At 38.6% G+C, this 20,208-nt stretch overlaps 1 non-coding gene across 1 annotated transcript; it reads right to left on the bottom strand.

The window, feature by feature from the left end:
- Positions 1–3,019: 3,019 nt before the first annotated feature.
- LOC111884253 (small nucleolar RNA R71) lies at positions 3,020–3,126 on the bottom strand. Its single transcript, XR_002847667.1, has one exon. It is a non-coding gene; the product is annotated as a small nucleolar RNA R71 (small nucleolar RNA).
- Between the last annotated feature and the right edge of the window lie 17,082 nt (positions 3,127–20,208).

Here is a 20,208-nt window from a genome sequence, read left to right as displayed (position 1 = left end):
GGCCAAGCTGGGGCACCAGTATATTGGGTCGTTCAGGGTGACCGCAAGGGTGGGCAGGGTAGCATATCAGTTGGTGCTACCTGTAGAGTTGAGTCAGATACATAATACCTTCCACGTGTCACGGTTGAGAAAGTGTATTGCCGACGAGTCGGCGGTGGCACCATTGGAGGATATTAAGGTGGCTGCAAGCCTGAATTATGTTGAGAGGCCAGTCGCGGTGGTGCATCGGAAGATCAAGGTTTTGAGAAACAAGGAAGTGCCACTGGTTCTGGTTCAGTGGCAACATCGAAAAGGGTCCGAGCTGACTTGGGAGCCGGAGGCGGAGATGCGGAAGCTACACCCAGAGCTGTTTGTAGAATGAGACCTCGAGGGCGAAGTATGATTCTTGTGGGGAAAAATTGTAACATCCGGATTCCCAGGTGTCTTATTTTAATTATTTATCTTGATTTTTATGGAGGGACTCGGCGAGTAGATGCTCAGACTCGTCGAATAGGATCATGAATTCCTGTCTAGATTAATGACTGGACTCGACAATTCGATGAGTGGAATCGACGAGTCCGCGATGTAAAGTGAAACCCAAAATATCAGGCGCCGAGCCCTATTTAAAGGCCCTTATGGCCGTCATTTGCGGCCACTACTCCCCTATGAAATCCCTAGAGAGCAAAGAGAGCTTAGAGAGCAATTTAGAGGCTAACTCTTCATCCTTTGGTGTGATTGATAGTTGCGTATTTAGCCTAATATTTAGTATAGATCTTTATATCATTTTTAGCTAATTTAGTTGTATATCATGGACAAAAGATACTTAAAAGTGTTTTAATTGTGTTTTCAGTCCAAAAGCGAAGCTCGGAAGCAAAAGGAAGTAGGAGAAGCGGTTGGGAGCTCGGGAGTTGAACGAAGAAGAAAAAGGCTAAAATTTCAAGGTACTCGGCGAGTAGGGTCAACTACTCGGCGAGTAGCATCGAAGATTCGAGAGGATAAAGACTCTGTGACATACCGTGTATAGGAATTAAGGGATGGACTTGACGAGTCGGTCTTGGACTTGGCGAGTCGGTTCGAATCTATAAAAACATCTGTCCAGATCGACACAAGGTATTCTGGAACCTTTTTGGAGAAACGAGCTGCGATTGGAGAGTCAGAAGAACCCTAGAGATCGAAGATACAATCTAGAATTCAATTCCGAAGGAGATTTGAGGCAAATTCTCATCATTCTACTTAATCTATTGTTTTCAATCATGGTTAGACAATTAGATTTCATTTTATTGTTGCTAATTACCTCAATCATGAGCTAAAACTCTTAAACTTCTATTTGGGGATACAATATTGAAACTATGGTTTGATTTATGGTAGGATTAATTCAGTATTGGTGATTTTGTTGATTTTAGCTTGTTAAAGAACCTTGTGTGTGAATGAACATCTTTTAATTGTCAACCTCATATGTTTATGTGACCACTTTATCATATGTCTAGGATTAACGAACGTGAAACTAGAATTAATAGAAAATTAGGTAAATTCATGTGTGAGCTTGTGTGATGATCATCAACAAGAGGTTAATTAAAGGACCAAATTAGTTAGCTATTACAAGTCTAAATTAACCCGAATAAATAATCTAGTGAATTAAATTAAATTAGACAACTGATCACTGTTTGAGTTAGTTTGTTCTCTAAGGATTAGTGCAGCGAACGCAAAGCTAATCACTTGAATCGGTAGCCTATAGAAGAATTAATCCATTGCACTATTACCATAATATCAACCATAGGATCAATTGAGTTGAACTAAACAGAAGTTCCCTTCGTCATTGAATTTAGTTGAATCTTTGCTTTTCTAGTTTTTAGTTTATGTGATACTTAGTAAGTTTCTAGTCTTGTAAAACTAGAGAAAACCCTTATTTATTATTTAATTTAGATAAAGTTAGTCTTTACTTTTAATTTGTCGTTCCCTGTGTTCGATACCCTACTTATTTAGCTTTACCACAATTGATAGTTCCACTACCTTTGTGTGTTCATTTTATAATTAAAAGTAGGTTTAAAACTAGTTGAGTTTACACATATCAAGTTTTTGGCGTCGTTGCCGGGGAACGGTTCTAAATTAGCACTAATTTCTATTTTTATCGATCCTTTGTGTGGGATTTATCTTACACAAAATTAATTTTTAGGTAATTTAGTAGTTAGTATAGGTTTTAATAAATATCCGTTTTAATAAGTAATTAGAAATTTTTTCTGTTTTTGCCTTTAAACTCACCGAGTGCACTCGTAACAACTCGGTGAGTCCATCGCTGTTCACAACTTTAGTTTTTATTTTTTATTTTTTTCTTTTTACGCGTTTGTCTTGTTTTATTTGTAGTTGTTTCATGACCCGAGGAGCTGATACACCTCTGGTCCCTCCTCTCGAAGACCCAAAATCTGCACTAAGGAAGAACAAAGGAAAATCCATTGGAGAATCCGTTTCTTCAAAGAATTCTCCACTAAAGAACCTCAAGTCCGTTTTCAGCAAGAAGAAGAGCAGTAAATCGGGAGCATCCAATGCCTCTGTAGCAATCAAAGAGCCGATTAAAGAAGACATCGAGTACGAGACCAAGGAAGAAGAAGAACCTACATATGAGCACGAATCCGATTTTGAGGACGATTTAACTATTACTATGGCTAATATTAATGATGTCCCCATGGGGGAATGGAAGAAGAGGATGCGTGACGATATTGGCTCGGGACTTGTGCAACCTGCAATTCCCGCTACTGCTACTTTCGAGCTAAAGGGCCACATACTCGCTCAACTCAAGGAGATTCCCTTTTATGGAAAACACCACGAAGATGCCTAAAAGCACTTGGATGAAGTCAATGATGTACCTGATTACTTCAATGTTCCAAATGTGCCACGCGAGACCCAGCTACTTCGTATGCTTCCATTCACATTCAAGGGTGTTGCAAAGGATTGGCTCAAGTCACTTCCCCCCGGGTGGGTCACCACATGGGCTAAGATGAAAGAGGAATTCATAGACCATTTTTGCCCGCCTTCTAAAATAGCCAAATTGAAGAAAGCTATTGCCGAATTCGAGCAACAACACGAAGAGTCTCTTTATGAGGCGTGGGAGAGGTACAAAGGTCTTCTCAGAAATTGCCCACACCATGACCTTAATAGCCAAGAAGAAGTCTCCATCATCTATGATGGAGTCAATGTTCCCACAAGGCAATTGCTCGACTCGTAAGGCCCGCTCACATAGAAGGCACCCCGGGTAATCAAAGTATTAATTGAAGAATTCTCTAAACATTCTAGAGAATACCACAACCCAAGAAATGAAGTAAGTCGGGGGTAGTGAACTCGGTCAATGATGGCATGGCGGCGATGACGGCTAAACTCGATAGTTTAGATAGAAGGATGACAAAAATGGATCAAACAATCCATGCTATTCGATTTGGTTGCGAGAACTGTAGAGGACCTCATCTCACGAAGGATTATGACTTGGATGAAAATGGAAACAAGAAGGCACAAGTGTTCTACTCAAGCGGGGACAAATACGACAAGAATTGGCAGAAACCTAAGAAGGAATGGCTCCCGTACGAAGAATATAAAAAGGCAAAGGAAGAGAAATATAAGAAAAAAGAGAGGGGTTACTATCAAAAGGAAGAACCGGTGGTGGAAAAGAGAGCCTACTTAAATGAAATGTTCACAAGATTTATAGTCGCGTCCGAGAAAAGACACAATGATCGTGATGCTGTGATACAAGAGACCAGAACTACACTTAGGAATCAACAAGCATCTATTCTCAACATTGAGAAACAACTAGGAAAACTTGCATATCAAGTGAATGAGAGAAGACCGGGTGAACTTCCAAGTAAAACCGAGAATAATCCGAGAATGGAGAACATGAATGCTATAACCTCCAGCTATGGAAAAACTTTCACTCCAATGACCCTTGAACAGAAGGTCTCAACTAAGGTGCATGTAGAAAAGACAGAAGAGTCGAGTTTAGCTAAACCCGACCAGACTCGCCGAGTCCCTCTAATGGACTCGACGAGTCCACGCCCTGATCACAAATCTGTTGTTTCCTTAAAGCCTTACAACCCTCCTTTGCCATTCCCAATCTGGGCCATACCTGATGAAAAGGTCAAAGCATACAGAGCATTCATGGAACATGTTAAAGCCCTTCAAGTCAACATTCTATTTGTTGAAACAATGCTTTGAACACCCAAATATTTAAACTTGCTTAAGGGTCTTTTTGCTGCGAGGATAGATATGGCAGAAGTGGTGGAATTAGTATTGAATGAACTACAGAAAAGAAGGGTGATTCGGGAAGCATCTCGATTCCTTGCCAATTTGGAAATATACTTGCCACTCAAGCATTGACCGATTCGGGTGCAAGTATTAACTAAATGCCTTTTTCTTTCTTTAAGAAGCTAAATTTACCAGAGCCAACGCCTGTGAATATGAAGATCCATTTAGCGGATAAGACGATTATTCGTCCAACAGGTGTTTGTGAAGATCTTCTCATTTAGGTGGAGAAATTTGTATTCCCTATGGACTTCTTAGTGCTTGACATGGAAGAAGACCCCGAAATTCCAATTATTTTAGGGAGAGCATTTTTGAATACCGCATGCACATTGGTAGATGTATGCAAGTCCACACTAACGTTGAGGGTAGGAGATGAGTCAGCAGTGTTTAAAGCACTACCAGAGATTAAGCAAGAAGAAGCAAGAAAAGAAGAAATTTCATTCAATGATTTGGATGATGAAATACTACAAAAAGAACTTGCACTCTTGCAAGAAGAAGATCCAAGTAACTTTTTGCTATCGTCTGAAGAAAACTTTGATGCTGATAAAGAATTAGAAGAGGTGGAGAGGTTGCTTGGGGGAGCTGATCCAGAAAAAACAAAGGATTATCTGGAATACGCTCCGAGTCGCTTAGACAGACTCGACGAGTCACCTCGAAAAGTGCAGAAAAGAGGACAGCCTTGACTTGCTTGTCACCAGCTCCTTGCATGTTCTGGACATGAAGATTTTCCCTAATTTTTGAGAAGATCAAGAAGCAGAAGGCGGAATTGTTAAAGCATATGATGATTTTCAACACGTTCAAGTAGCGTGCCTCGATACAATAATGCAAGAATATGATGACATTCAACTTGAAGAGGAGGTAAGTTTTGGAGAAGAGGAAAATGCAAGGGTTAGGAAAGATGATGCTGATAACCCATTCATTTAGTCACGTATTACCAAACCTCGAGCCCGAGTTTTGACCAACTATGAAGTAATGAAGTTTAAAGAAGGAGGAGTGCAAAAGAGGGTGCAAGAGAATGGGGTAAAAAAGAAGAAGGTGATGAAAAGGGAAATTCATGCAACTGCAGATGATGCTACAAGGAAAAAGAGAGAAGAATTGAGACAGGCATACAAGAAGAAGATACACGCTTATAAGACGAAGTATAAACCGAAAAATATTAGGCGTGCATTCCCGATGCAGGAAAACGAAGAAACGTAGATGGGAAGGAGTCCAGCTAACGACTCCTTAAAAAGAATTGCTTGGCGGGAGGCAACCCGTTATGAGAGTTTGCTTTCTTTCTTGTTTTATTTTGGTTTTTAGGATTTTCTTTTTCTGTTTTCGTCCTCTAAATCATCAAACATGACTGCTTGAGAATAAGTATGGGCTGAGTGTGGGGTGGATTGAATTTTTTTTTTTTTACAAAATGATTAAATTTTTTTTAAAAATATTTGCGAATGACTCGTCGAGTCTGACCTTGACTCGACGAGTCTACTCATAATCCGGATGTGTTTCAATTCGTGACTGTACTCGTAGAGTCTGACCCTGACTCCACGAGTCGATGTTATTTACAGAAAAAAAAATTATCATATTATTTTTACATCTGGTAAAACTAGGGTTTTTAACCCTAATGAGATCATATTTCCTCCAGACTCACCATGCGCCCATCTTGCTTTCTCTCTCAAGCACTCATCAACTTCTTCAAAAAATTTCTTCAAAATTCTCGAATTTCATCACCAAAGGTACTTTATTTCTTCCATAATTCTGTTAAAGTCATGATTTTTAGATGTTCTAAGGTACCAATTTCATAGAATACCCGATTTTGAAGTTTAGTGAATTTTTAGGGTTTTGATTTTGTATTAATTGTGTTGTTTTGGATGGTTATTCTTGCTCTAATACATCTTAGGAACGTCCATGGACAAAACCCTTGAAATTTTTTTGAGTTTTTATGGTCGAATTTCGCTCGACCCGTCGACTGACTCACGCAGTTCTTCCGACTTGCCGAGTCGTGCATGGACTCGATAAGTCTAGTTTGGGACCCAAATGGATTATGTTTTGATGTTAATCTGTATATTCTGGGTTCTTTGTTCTTCATTTTTCAAGAACAATGTTTTCAAGATGAAAAAGCTCTCGTGGAAGCCAAGGAGATTTTCCTTGGTTGAATTTCCCTCAGATTGAATCTGCTTCCACGATGACAAAATGGACGAAGAGGCTGGCTGAGATTAGGAACAAGGAGGTTTATGTACCTAATAGGATTGACTGGGATTGGTTAAAGAATGTCCAATATGAGGAAGAGTTGGTGCCTTACCTTGTTAAGGAATTTACTTACGATGGGGTGTCAATTATATGTGATGGATGGAGCCGAGTTTTCAGAATTCATGAGCCGGTGTTTCGAGAACTCTACTGGGAATTTTTCTCCACGGTATCTTTCCGAGGAGGAGATGATTGCTACCACCCCGAGAGCTTTAGTTTTTGTCTTGGGGGCGAATTCCATCAATGTTCTGTCATTGATCTTGCATGTCGGTTGGGGATTTATGACCAACCATTGGTCACTACTGCTGTCTTCCGCGCCTTCTTGGAACAATCTCATAAGGTATTCCCCAACAGTGTTACAAGTATTGGTGGGTGGAACACCATCACCAACAAATTATATATTCTGAAATCGGCTCAAGAAGGGAGCATTAGGTCACCCACACACCGCCTCATTCACCGTCTTATCTTCACTACAATCAGTCAAAGAAAGGACGACGACAAGGTTTCCAACCTTGACGTATTTTATCTTTGGAGTATCATCACGCCCGACACCTTCTTCAACATTCCATGGTGTTTGGCCTCTTACTTGATGAAGGGAGCGGTCAAGGATAGCAAAACTTCCAAGATTAACGGTGAAATGTTCATGACCTAGTTAGCCAACTTCTATGGGTTGATGACCCGCGGTGCTTGGAGCTGGCTGACGGAGATCCCGACACCTCCCTTCAATCCAATTTTTTTCGGAGGGCAAGAATTATTGAAGATTATGGAGGAGGTCATTATGCTACCCCTCTTGATGATCCGGTGGTCATGCCCGAGGCACCGGGAAGGAGGGTTAGATCGAGATGTGAGCGGGAAGTGGAGGAGGAACCGCCGGTGATTCCGGTGGACAATGATGAAGTGCCAATGGATTGGTACAATGTCGAGATGAGACAGCTACAAGACCAAATGGCGACGGGTATAAATTTCAGCAATGAATCCCACGTGCAGTTTCTTGACTATTTTCATATCCCACGCATTGTTGGGGTAACTTCCCCTACATACCATCCGGGGACGAGATCATTAATGAAAGGTGGAGTGGAGTTGGTGGGAGCGGGGCTGCACATGGCAATGATGAGGAACAGGATGATTAGTTTTTTTGTTTTGATTGAACAATTTGTTTTTGTTTTTATTTTGTTTTGTGTGTTTATTTTGTTTGGTGTGTTTTGAATTCTTAATTAGGACTTAAATTCATGTGTTTGATGCTTTATTTTCCTTGGTGACTTTCAGATTTTGGATTAGGAATGCTTGCATAAAGGGTTCAGTGTTTGAGAGAAAGAAGAAAAAAAAAGAGAGAAGAGAGTGGAAAAGAGTCAAGAAAGGGCGAAGTTTAGAGTTAAGGTGTCGAGTCAGGTCCTAAGAGACATCAGTGAATAATTCTAGAAGTTATGGGAAGTTCTTGAGGTTTATCACAAGCTGGGACAAGTGCAAAATTTTTATTTTTTTCACCTAGCACAGACTCGCCGAGTGCACTAAGCAAACTCGACGAGTCGCGATATATGTGCACAGTTTCGAGACTTTCCGCGACTATACTAGACAAGTCTTTTATATGACTCGACGAGTCACTCATTTTACACTGTGAAGACTGTTGATTCGATGCTGTTCGACATACCACTTGACCACTTATTCTTTGCAATCAATTCCTGAAGATTTTACAGTATTTTTCCTGCACATTTGGAGCTGCCCACATGTGATTTGATGCCCAAGACATGGATGAGTGTCCCAATGTCTAAAGTCGATTGAAGTTAGAGCTTAATAAAAGATGATCAAGCTTAGCGACTGCTACCCCATGGGAGTTTGTTCCAATTCCCTCAATATTTGTTTTGTTTTTATTTTTCATGCATAACATGCAATAAGGACATTGCATAAAATAAGTGTAGGGTAGGGGGTTGATGTCATCTTAGTAAATGTAGAATCCTAATGTCGTAATTTAGGTTAATTTTTAAATTTTTGCATACCAAAAATGTTACTTAGGATTTAATTTAGAAAATTTTGGTAAAAGGTAATTAGGATTCCATGTTAGAGTTATGTTGTTGATTGCATGAAGACCCAAATGTTTAGTTGAGCCTATATACGTTCTAGTGCATTTATGGCTTCCTTATTCTAGTGAAATCATCGGACAAAAACACGACCTTGCTTAGCCCAAAGGATGCAAGATGTTTAGCATCATGTACCAGAACTGTATCCAGGAAAATTATTATTGTTAACCAATAAAGGTTGAAGTTGAGCGCCTCTGCTTAAGCATGTAGGGTTTTGAGTGAAAAAAGTGAGGTACATGTAAAAAAAAGAGAGAGAATTACAAGAAATGTTTGAAGATTTTTGGAGCAACTAAAGTGAAGATCAAAAGATCAAAATTCTAAGAGTTAAAAAATTGAAGATACCAAAAATCAAGTCAAACAAGGTGGTGAATTCAAAGAAATCAAAGATCAAGTTATCAAGGAAGTGAAGAATTCAAAAGAGCTCCATAGTGGTATCATAAATTGTAATTCTAGATTATGTATGCTTGGGTTGCTCAACCAAAAACTCCTAGAGGATAGGAGGTTTTCTGCGGATGGATTCGAAGGGATGCATAAAATGAGCATCGTTTAGGATAAGTGGGTGAATGTTTATGAGGATTGTAAGTATTTGGAATATTGGGGGGGGGGTGTTCTAGGAAAATTTTAGACACAAATGCACGCGTTGTGGTCTAGGCATAATGGTTGGGTTGGATTGGAGTTGACCTATGTGATTCTAATGTGCTAAAATACAGTTTTGCTTGGGGGCAAGCAAAAGTCAAGTGTGGGATATTTTGATAGTTGCATATTTAGCCTTATATTTGTTATAGATTTTTATCATTTTTAGCTAATTTAGTTGCATATCATGGACAAGAGATCATGGTAGATCACTTCATATCGATGGACCGTGTGTGGTTAACCGGCACATCGATTGAGGGGTAATACATGAAGGGTACCAAGTAATTTGCATGGTTACTTCACACCTTGTTTTGTGATCCTCGACATCCCAATCACAAAACATGAAGGGAAGAGTCGAGATTGAAACATTTCATTGAAGGAAGTTCAAAGAATCTCAAAGAATCTAGGAGTTTCTAAACCAATTAAAAACCAAATTAAAAATTTCGTTTTTCATGGTGGAAATTAGTGAATCGTCATTCACCTACCTTCAAATATCTTATAGATTAGATTACGGCATCCCTCTTCTAAGTTATAAAATATTGTGTTGGGTCCTAGCCTTAATACTACATTTGGGTGTTTTATTAAGGACTATCTCTAAATCTAATCTAATCTATTCCCTCTTCTTTTCAGATGTCTTCCAATAACAATGCTTCTGGCTCTAACCCTACTAGCTCTTCCACTCTCATGAATCTTTGTGGGAGAGTCATCTTCGATGGATCCAACTTTACTGATTGGATCAGGAACATCGGGATGGTCACTCGGTATGAGAACAAAGAATATGTTCTCGACAAGGAGCTAAAGGTTCCCGAGCCAACTGCTACTCCTGAAGAGCTTGCTGAATATGAGGTACATGAAAGAGATGCTACAAAATTAGCATGCATCATGATGGCCACCATGACAGCCGAGCTACAAAAGTCCTATGAGGACTATTATCCTTTTGAGATGCACCAGGACTTGATGGACCATTACCATCAAAGTGCTTGTCAAGAGCGATATGAAATAATCTCCTCCATGATAACAACCCAAATGAAGGATGGTGAACTGTCACACCCCGCTAAAGCGGAAACGCAAGGTATGAAAGCAATAATGGTTTCATTGCAAAAGATAATGATACATCACCATAACAGAATTTAAAAGTTTACAACCCATAGCTTCAAAAGAAACAAAATACAAGTTTTTACATGTGTGTTTTTTTTTTCCGATAAAAATAGACTTGTCATGCATGGTCTCTGTTACAGCAATGTGGAGAAAGTTAGAGAGTTTATAAAGAGTGTGTATGTGGATAAGAAATTTTTCGCTTCAAAGGCCTCTGAAAAACCTCCTAGAGATACACTGGTAAGATACAACATCTTAAGTCTTGACAAGTGAACCTGTTTTGTTTTGGTGTGTGCTGATTTGGTTATAAACTTATCAGAGCCTTAGAAACCATGAAGATGAAACAAGAAGAGCTAGTTCATATCATTCTTACTCTCAGAGTCCACCATATGATTATCAATATGAAGAACGGCGTTATGGGAAACAGGCTCCTTCACTTACTAAAAAGCCTGGATCAGATAGAGGAATGTTAAGGTTTTTAAGCACCAATCGTTTAAGTGATCATGGGCAAGAGGATAGTTTTGCTAATGATGTGGCTAATGCTCGAGTCTCAGATTATTCAGGAAGTAGTGGAGCTGACCCGTTTAGATCCGGTACCCAATCGCCTCCCTATCAGAAGGAGCTTGGGTTCAGTAGTCTCAGTAGAGAAAAGTCAAGAGATAATTTAACTAAAGATGTTCAGCAGCAGTCTTCAGTCAACACATTCTCCAGTCCAAATGCTAAAGTATTTTTCCCCAGATTTATGGTTGGGTTGAAGGCCATTGATCATGCAAGGCAAAAATGGTGATCATAGAAATAGAGCTGTTTGTGCAATCATTTGGTAAAAATTGCCAAAAATTGGATATTTAATATTTTACAGTGAGACCAGTTGGGTTTGAAATTCAACTCATGGAACTATCCAATACAAAAAGAATATCATTATTTAGTTAAGTAATGACCGAGATATGGTCGTTCAAAGCTGAATAAAGTAATCTGGCAGATTGCATGTTTGCTTTGAGTGCATCCTTAGGATATTTTGACAAGAACATCATCCATGCCTTTGTTAAGGTCCGATTTCTAGCACATGCATGGAGTGAATGAGCATCCAAGATGTACTAGAAATGGTTTAAATGCTTTTGATCATGCAAGAACACAAAAGAAATGGAGAAGAAGATGTAATACTTGTTTTTAAAGTCACATGAACATATGTGCATCATTTTCACTCCTTGCATGGGTTTGATCCCGGATTTTCACCATTTCAAACACATGCATTGTGTTATGGTGAGAATCTACAAACCACAAGGGAAAAATAAGGATTTCTAGCCATGGAAAGGCATAGAATCCAAAAAGAATAGAAAACTCAGAAGAAGAGGAAGTAGAATCATGAAACTATGGGAGAAGATGTTGTTGTTTACCTTGGTTTTGATATTGAGGGAAGTAACAACACTTCAAGGTCTTCTAAATCTCGAAATTTGGCAGAGGAATGGTGGGAATTTCGTGAGTTAGAGAGAGAGGAAGAGAGTTTGAGTGTTAGGAGGGTGGAGTGTGAGAGAGTGAAGAGAGAAGAGGTAGAGTGTAGGAAATGAGTTTAATGATTGAAGTTTTGGGAAGAGAGAGCATGGGGGAGGGGAGATGGTCAGTTTTTGAGTGGATTAGTAGCCCTCTCTCTCCAAAAACTCAAATTAATAATTTCCCTCTTCATTTTTTTATAATAATCTAATTTTTATAAAAGTGATTCTTTAAGCAATTTTTGATTTATTTAAAAATCTTGTTTTTAACTAATTAATTATGATTAATGCATGATAATTTATATTTCTATTTCATTGGTATAATCCATAATTTGATTAATAAAATTTGATATTTGGAAGTTTATAGCCAAATTTTATAAAGTTTTTATGCTTTAAGATTTATAAATTTGGATTTTGGCAGGCTCTTTGAGTTTTTGGAATCTTGTTTGATGTTCATCATCATAATGAAGTATAATTAGAATATTTTAATTTATTCTTAGGGTTTTATACCATTTTGCAATTATAACAAAGCTTGAAAGTTTCATTCAAATTATAGCATTGGCATTTCCTATTGTAGTTAAGCAACCTACTAGAATCGTAAGTGTCAAGTATATTAGTCCTAGGTCTTCGATGGATCCTAGTTTATGTAAGGTTTTGACCTAATTTATACTACTAGGCCATGGAATGATGTGCATGAATGGTTATTATAAAGATGCATGAGTCCGAGAATGTCCTGAATTGACAGTTGTCACATGAACCCATCACGGGCCACATGCAGAAAACGCAAAGGTATGTGGACCGTTTACTGAAGCTGAATCTGAACTTCCGTGAGGAGTTAGCAATAGACATCATTTTGCACTCCACAAAATCGTTTTATGATCAATTCCGCATGAAAAATCAAATGAACAAGGAAGAAGTCACCCTAAATAAACTTCAGGGACTCTTGAAGACTGCCGAAAATGGTCTAAAGGGTAAGTCGGTTGTTACTACTCCTACTCCTACTCCAACTACGGCCAATGTATTGGCAGCCGGGCATGGCAAAGGGAAGAAGAGAAATAACCCTTCTAAGGGTACCAAGGGTAAGACCGTTGAAGGCTCCTCTTCAAGCAAAACCAAGAAAGGTTTTGTCACTCCTTCTGCTAACCCTAATGAGGCTGAATGCTTCTATTGTCATGAAAAGTCACACTGGAAGAGAAACTGCCCAAAGTAGCGGCAAGATGTGAAGGATGGGAAAGTAAAACCCAACCATGTAGTTATATACACTATATTGTCTAATAACTCACCTCATTCTAAGTCTTGGGTCCTTGACACATGTTGTGGTATTCACATATGTTGTTATTTGCAGGGACTAAGAAGAAGTGAGAATGTGTGGCATGGAAAGATAAACTTGATCATGGGAAACAGGAAAGCTTCACCTATCACCAAGATAGGAGTTTATTCCTTAGTTCTAAATAGTGGGTTTACATTAGACTTGAAAAAGTGTTACTATTTGCCAGAAATGGCAAGAAATGTTATTTCCTTTCATGCATTGTATAAACAAGGTTTTACCTTCTATTTTGATAATAATCATAGTAGTATTGATGCTTTCTTTAATAATGTTCATTATTTTAATGCATTACCTTGTGATGGCGTGTATGAAACTGTATATGTTGTAGATAATCTAGGAAATAATGTATTGTATATTGACTCTTCCACTAGCTTAGACAAAGCATCTTTATGGCATTGTCGTCTTGGACATGTAAGCAGGAAACGACTAGGCCAACTCCAAAAAGATGGAGTCTTGGAGTCATTTGACCTAAAGTCAGATGATAGTTGTGAATCTTCTTTGCTTGGTAAAATGACAAAGTCACCTCATACACACGGATGTGTGTGGACCCTTCAGAACCGCAAGAAGAGATGCTAATCGGTTTTATGTGACTTTCACTGATGATTTTAGTAGATATGGATATGTCAAGTTAATCAAGCATAAGTCAGAAACCTTTGAGAAATTAAAAGAGTTTAAGAAAGAAGTAGAGAATCAGTTGGGCATGAACATTAAGATGCTTTGATCCGATCGTGGTGGTGAGTATCTTAGTACTGAGTTCCTTGACTATCTTAAGGAATGTGGGATTATCTCACAATTGACACCTACTAGGACACCACAGTTGAATGGTGTAGCTGAGAGGCTCAATCGGACCTTGTTGGACACGGTTCCTTCCATGATGAGTTGAGCTTCGCTACTAATCTCTTTTTGGGGGTATGTTTTAGAGACTGCCGCCTGTATCCTAAATCTAGTCCCTACAAAGAAGGTTGCCAAAACACCTCACGAGATGTGGATTGGAAAAGTTCCCAATCTAGACCACATGAATATTTGGGGTTGTGAGGCTTTCGTGAGCCGTGAGACTCATGATAAGCTCGAACCCCGAAGCGAAAGGTGTAGTTTCATCTGCTATCCACAGAAATCCTTTGGCTACATCTTCTACAGACCCAGTGATAATGTGGTCTTTATAGGAAGAAGATGATTATTTCGAGAGAGAGAATTCATGAGTGAAGGAGACAGTGGGGGAAAAATTGACCTTGAGGAACTTCAAGATACAAGTGATGAAGGAACCTCAAACCTTAGCCCTCAACCTGATAGTTGGTAGACAATGTACTCGATCGTAAGATAGTTGGGTGCAAATGGATCTTCAAGAAGAAGACCGACATGGATGGTAATGTAGACACCTATAAGGCACAACTGGTTGCAAAGGGTTATTCTCAAACTCCGGGAGTTGATTATGATGAGACCTTTTCACCAGTGGCCAACATTAAGTCTATTAGGGTTCTGTTAGCCATTGCTGCATTTCATGACTATGAAATATGGCAAATGGATGTCAAAACCGCTTTCCTTAATGGAAAGTTGGTTGAAGATGTTTACATGGTTTAGTCAGAGGGTTTTGTCAGTACAGAGTACCCCAATAGAGTGTGTAAACTCGAGAAATCCATTTATGGATTGAAACAGGCACCTCGCAGGTGGAATCTTTGCTTTGATGAGAAAGTCAAAGAATTTGGCTTTTCAAGGAGTGAAGATGAATCTTGTGTCTATACCAAGACTAGTGGGAGCATAGTCAGCTTTTTGGTACTATATGTGGACGACATACTACTCATAGGAAATGACATCCCAACCCTGCAAGAAGTAAAGTCCTGGCTTGGGAAGTGTATCGCTATGAAGGACCTTGGTGAAGCTGCCTATATCCTAGGGATAAGGATTTTGAGAAACAGGAGTAAAACACTAATTGGACTTAGTCAAAGCACCTATTTGGACAAAGTATTGAAAAGATTCAACATGCATAACTCCAAGAAAGGTAAGTTACCCATTCAGAGTAACACCAGATTGAGTAAGACACAAAGCCCTAGTACAGAGGCTGAGATAGCAAGAATGAGTCGAATACCTTATGCTTCAGTTATAGGATCGATCATGTATGCTATGACGTGTACTTGAACTGATGTAGCCTTTGCTTTGAGCATGGTTAGTGTCACACCCCAAAACCATGAACGACGGAAACGTTCTGGGGCAGAGGACGTCATGTACAATATCACAACAATGAAAAGTAGTAAACAAGCAACATCATCCATTGCATTATTAATATAATTATAATATAAGTGTTCTGTTAAATTATAATAGACAATAAAGTATAATCAAAATGAAAGATGAGTCTTGAACGAGCTTCATCTTCTCTAAACCTTGCATCGGTACCTGTCTATCGTTGACCTAAGGATACATGTTATTTTGAAAGGGAGTGTCAGCTTTAAAGCTGATGAGATCATAAGTATTAATGTGTCTTAATTTGTAAAACTTGTAAAAAAAGACATGAAAATGTTTGTAGAATAACTACAAATGTTTGAAAAACCCTAGAAATCCCTATGATTCCTACTATTATAAAAGGGGGTCTTCTACCAAGACCTAACTGCTCTGAATGTAGCCTTCTACCAAGACCTAACTGCTCTGAATGTAGCCTTCTACCAAGACCTAACTGCTCTGAATGTAGCCTTCTACCAAGACCTAGGTGCTCTGAATGTAGCCTTCTAACAAGACCCGACTGTGCTACTATTATTATTATTTTATGAAATTATATCCTTTGGTACTAGGATACTCAAATATAATTCACCTCATCGATTATGTGAATGAGTCACAAGAAAAAGGTAATAATATAAATAACCTAAGTATTACCCTTTGGTACTAGGGTAACTAACAGTGTTAACTAAAGACATCTGTAGATGTACATTTACCTCTGTTGCTAACAGCTGGGTATAGGAATAGTTAGTCCCTTAAAGTTTACCTTTAATGGTATCAACCATTGACATCCGTGGATGTGCTTTACCTCTATAGCAAACAGAGATTCTTGGAATGGTTAATCCCGCAACGTATCCTTTGGTACTAGGATATTAAATCCAATCTATCTTGTTGATTATGTGATTGTATCACAAGGTAAAGATAAGAATGAGGATTATATAACATAATCCATACATATAAAATGTAACAATAACTCATCATATATTATCTATGTAAACGTACTCATGTAAATGTAATCGTGTAAATGTACTCCTGTAAATGTAATCATGTAAACGTACTCATGTAAATGTAATCATGTAAATGTACTCATATAAATGTAATCATGTAAATGTACTCATGTAAATGTATAGTAGTATACTGAAATGTTCTGCGTGTACTAGCTGTAATGTGAGTTCTCTCTCCATCTAGCAAGTATTGACTCATGAATGAACTGACTCATTGTATGATATCGTGTTCTAGTAATAGTTCTAGAATCTTCTTGAACTACCCCTATGGTAGCTTACTAGTAATGTAACTGGAACGTATGAACGTGGATGTATGCCCTTGCTACCCAAGGGTATTGAATGCACTCGAAGAACCTTTATGACTATATATGTACACATGATATATAAGTAATATTTAAACGACCTTCGGACGGGTACCCAATATCCCACCAGACCGCATCCCAAGCACGAAAAGGAAATAGGGTGGATAGCCTTCCTAAGTACTTTTAACATTTCTTATATAATTATACATATATAGGCATGCAATTGACCATATAAAAGCATAAAATAAGTATTGTAAAACCTTTTGAACATGATTTCTATCTAAGAAAAGATCAACTTGATGTCAATCTATAAAACGGGTTGAAAGCATGTGTTTGATAAAACAGTTTAAGTATAAAGAAACATTTGTTTGAAACACGATTGTAAATGAGTTTGAGATGAAACATACAGAGTATAATAAAGAGTTTTAAGCATATAAAACATTTATGAAAATCATTTGAAGAAATCCGTTTGGTATAACGGCTAATAAGTAGTAAATCATTTGAATGTTATTTATTAATCACATGTGATTGATATAATAACTAGCATGGTTCTACTTGTATCCCCCCATAAAACATTTAAAAACATTTTAAACATTGATTAAGGCATATGAACTCACCTGTTGTGAGTGGTACGGATGAACTGAAGATGTAGGATTGCTAGGTGTCAAGTGAAGTCTTGAACACACTCTATGATCCTAGTTAACATATAATATCACATATATGTATCAAATTAGTCTAGAAACAACAAATAAACAATTCAAGACACCCTAGGACATGCTAAACACCTTTAACAAGTGTTATTAGCCTCTAGGATTGCATCTAAGTGTTGTAGGGAAAAGCTATTGTGTGTAGGGTTCAAAGAAAACTCCATAATGACCCTAATGTCACTAACAAATGAGTTTACAGTCGTAAACTCATGATTTTACGGCCGTAAGCTCATACTTACATGACCAATTGATGTTTGAGGCTCTATAAGACCCCTAAGAAGAATTTCTACTTAATGGCATGGTCTTTGGAAGAGTTTAGGGCATTATATAACTCCTTTTAGGAGTTTACGGCCCTGGGGCCAAACCCCTTGGAGATTACTGCCGTAATCTCCCTTGGAAGGGTGTTTTTGGTGATTTCAAGTCCTTAATTCAACTAAGAACTAATCTAGGCTAGTGTCCAACACTTTAGGGGAGTTTAAAGCACACTTTGGCCCTTTTGTTTGGTGTTCACGGCCCTGGAACTTCTTTGGCCGTGAACACCTTACTCTTGGTGTTCTAAGAGTGTTTTCTTGTCCTAATAACCTTAGGGTACAAGTCTAAACTAGTTTCATTGCAAGAGGAAGGGACTAGGGTATCATTTGACCCTAAAGAAGGATTTACGATCGAAGATGTTCTTGGGCCATAAACTCTTAAATCTTGATGTTTTCCTATGATTTCTAGTGTATTAGACATATAACAAGCTCTATAAAACAACTAGATAAAAGTACTCACTTTCCAGGACGAAAGTCCGAAGATCCTTGAGAGAGAATTCGGCTTTTCTCTAGTTGGAAATGTAACTAATGAATAAATATGGCTCAGAATCCTATATATACTCCTAGGAATTTTGGCAGAAAAATATTTTATTCACGAAATGAACTCTAATATCATAGAGTTTTGAAATAACAGGGTTGCACAAAACCCTAGTGCATCATCTCTCCTGTTATCCTTTAAGTGTAAACCTAAAATACTCAAACTTATACTAAAAGTATGGAAATTTACTGCAATAGTTCTAACTTCTATTGACTTGATATTGTTGTACATAATGGAAATTTCGGGTTGTCACATCATCCCCCTGTTAAAGGGAATTTCATCCCGAAGTTAGAATTTAGGTAAGGAAGTAGGCATGAATGATCGAGTCCTTGAGGTGGAAACTTCCTAATCGATTGGTTCTCGCGCTCATAAGTGAATTCGAGTCCTCGGTTGGTATCCCAACGAACCTTCACTAGCGGGCGATGGCGTTGCTTCGTCCGCTTGACCTCTCGATTGAGGGTCACTACGGTTCTAATACGAAGGCGAGGATCTCGTTAATCTCGATCTTGTCGAGTGGGCTTACGAGAGTCCTACAAAAAAGGTACGGTTTCAAGATCGTGACGAGAAGAGTAAAATGTACGTTACTGAGTTCGCGGAGTAGGTCTAGTTTGTGCGATATAGGACCGATTCTGGTAAGAATCTCAGACGTCCTAACTATCTTGGATTTATCTTTCCATGCTTTATGAAGCGTATTAAGCCATGCCCAGAGTGAGACTTCTAAAGAATTTGGTCACTCACTTGGAATTTCCAAGGTTCTTTCTCTTGCTTAGCTTCCCAGTCAAGGGCCACCCCCTGTTGGGTCAATGTCGTAATGGTTTCTGTGATTTGCGAGGAGTGCTGGATGAACTATGATAGTAGGTCTGCAAGACCTAGAATTTGGCGAATTTCTGTCGGCGTCTTTGGTGTCGACAAATTCACAACGGTTTTGAGAAATTGAAAGAGTACTCAAAAATTCCCACATCACTAATAGTGTGTCTTAGGAATCTGACTCTTCAATTTCAAAACTCGTGCTTAGAGAACATCGCGAAAGTTCCACTGAAGGTAATGTTTCCATGGATTCCTTCTTACTACGAGGGTAGATAAGTAAGTCACTACAAGGAGAATGACGAACTGATCCAAGTAAGAATGGCCTACCATACTCATTCAACTAATGAATATTATGGGCGTATTGGTCCTATCCGAGGGGTATCACTATGGACTCGAAGTGTCCACATGGAGTTCGGAGGGTAGTCTTCAGGACATCCTTCCCTAACACTCAAACTAGTGATATTTGGATCTCAGGTCCATTTATGAAAGTAATTATTTCCTTATGTTTGGACAACCGATTCATCTATGGAGGCAGAGACAACACTTTCGAATGGAAAATCTTGACGAAGTCCTCGATATCTGAGGTACATACGATGCAATTCGTCGACCTCTGGAAGAATAAGACCGGAGCTCTCCAGGGTGAGAAGCCTAGTCTTCCAATTCTATTTCTGTGCAATTCACTAAGTTGTCCGGACTGTTCTTGTATCTCCATAGTTGTTTAGACTGTATGGCGATCAGTTTACGGGAGTCATACTGGGTTCTAAGTTGGTTCACATGACGATGCGATTAATCGTAGTCGAATAACTGGTTCTTCTTTAAGCTCACATCTCATCGAGGAAAAAAAGAAGTTAAAGTGGAATCATCAATTCTAAACCTGTAGAACCTTGATTATCTATCACCCTTATGTATACATTCTTCAGCGACAGATCAACCGTATGGATCTTTGGATTGAACTTGGCGTACTGTACGAGTGGTATTTCAGGGAATTCTTCGGAAAAGAAAAGAACTATGAGGTACTCCATGCATGAGTACTTCAGTGTTCTGTTATGACGGCTTCGCTAAAAAGACGTTTACTGAGAAAGAGATGTACTTATGAAGCTGGTATGGTGCAGATCAAATTGAACCTAGTTGTATGATAATGTCGGAATCAGAAGGAAAATTAAAGACATTAGATTTGAACATAAGGCGTTACAGACAAACACAACCGTGCAACCATCAACAGAGT

Source organism: Lactuca sativa, chromosome 1, assembly GCF_002870075.4.
Source record: "Lactuca sativa cultivar Salinas chromosome 1, Lsat_Salinas_v11, whole genome shotgun sequence".
In the NCBI taxonomy this organism is placed as follows: Eukaryota; Viridiplantae; Streptophyta; class Magnoliopsida; order Asterales; family Asteraceae; genus Lactuca; species Lactuca sativa.
The sequence above is the reverse complement of the archived record's forward strand: the minus strand, read 5'-3'. Positions and strand labels throughout refer to the sequence as shown.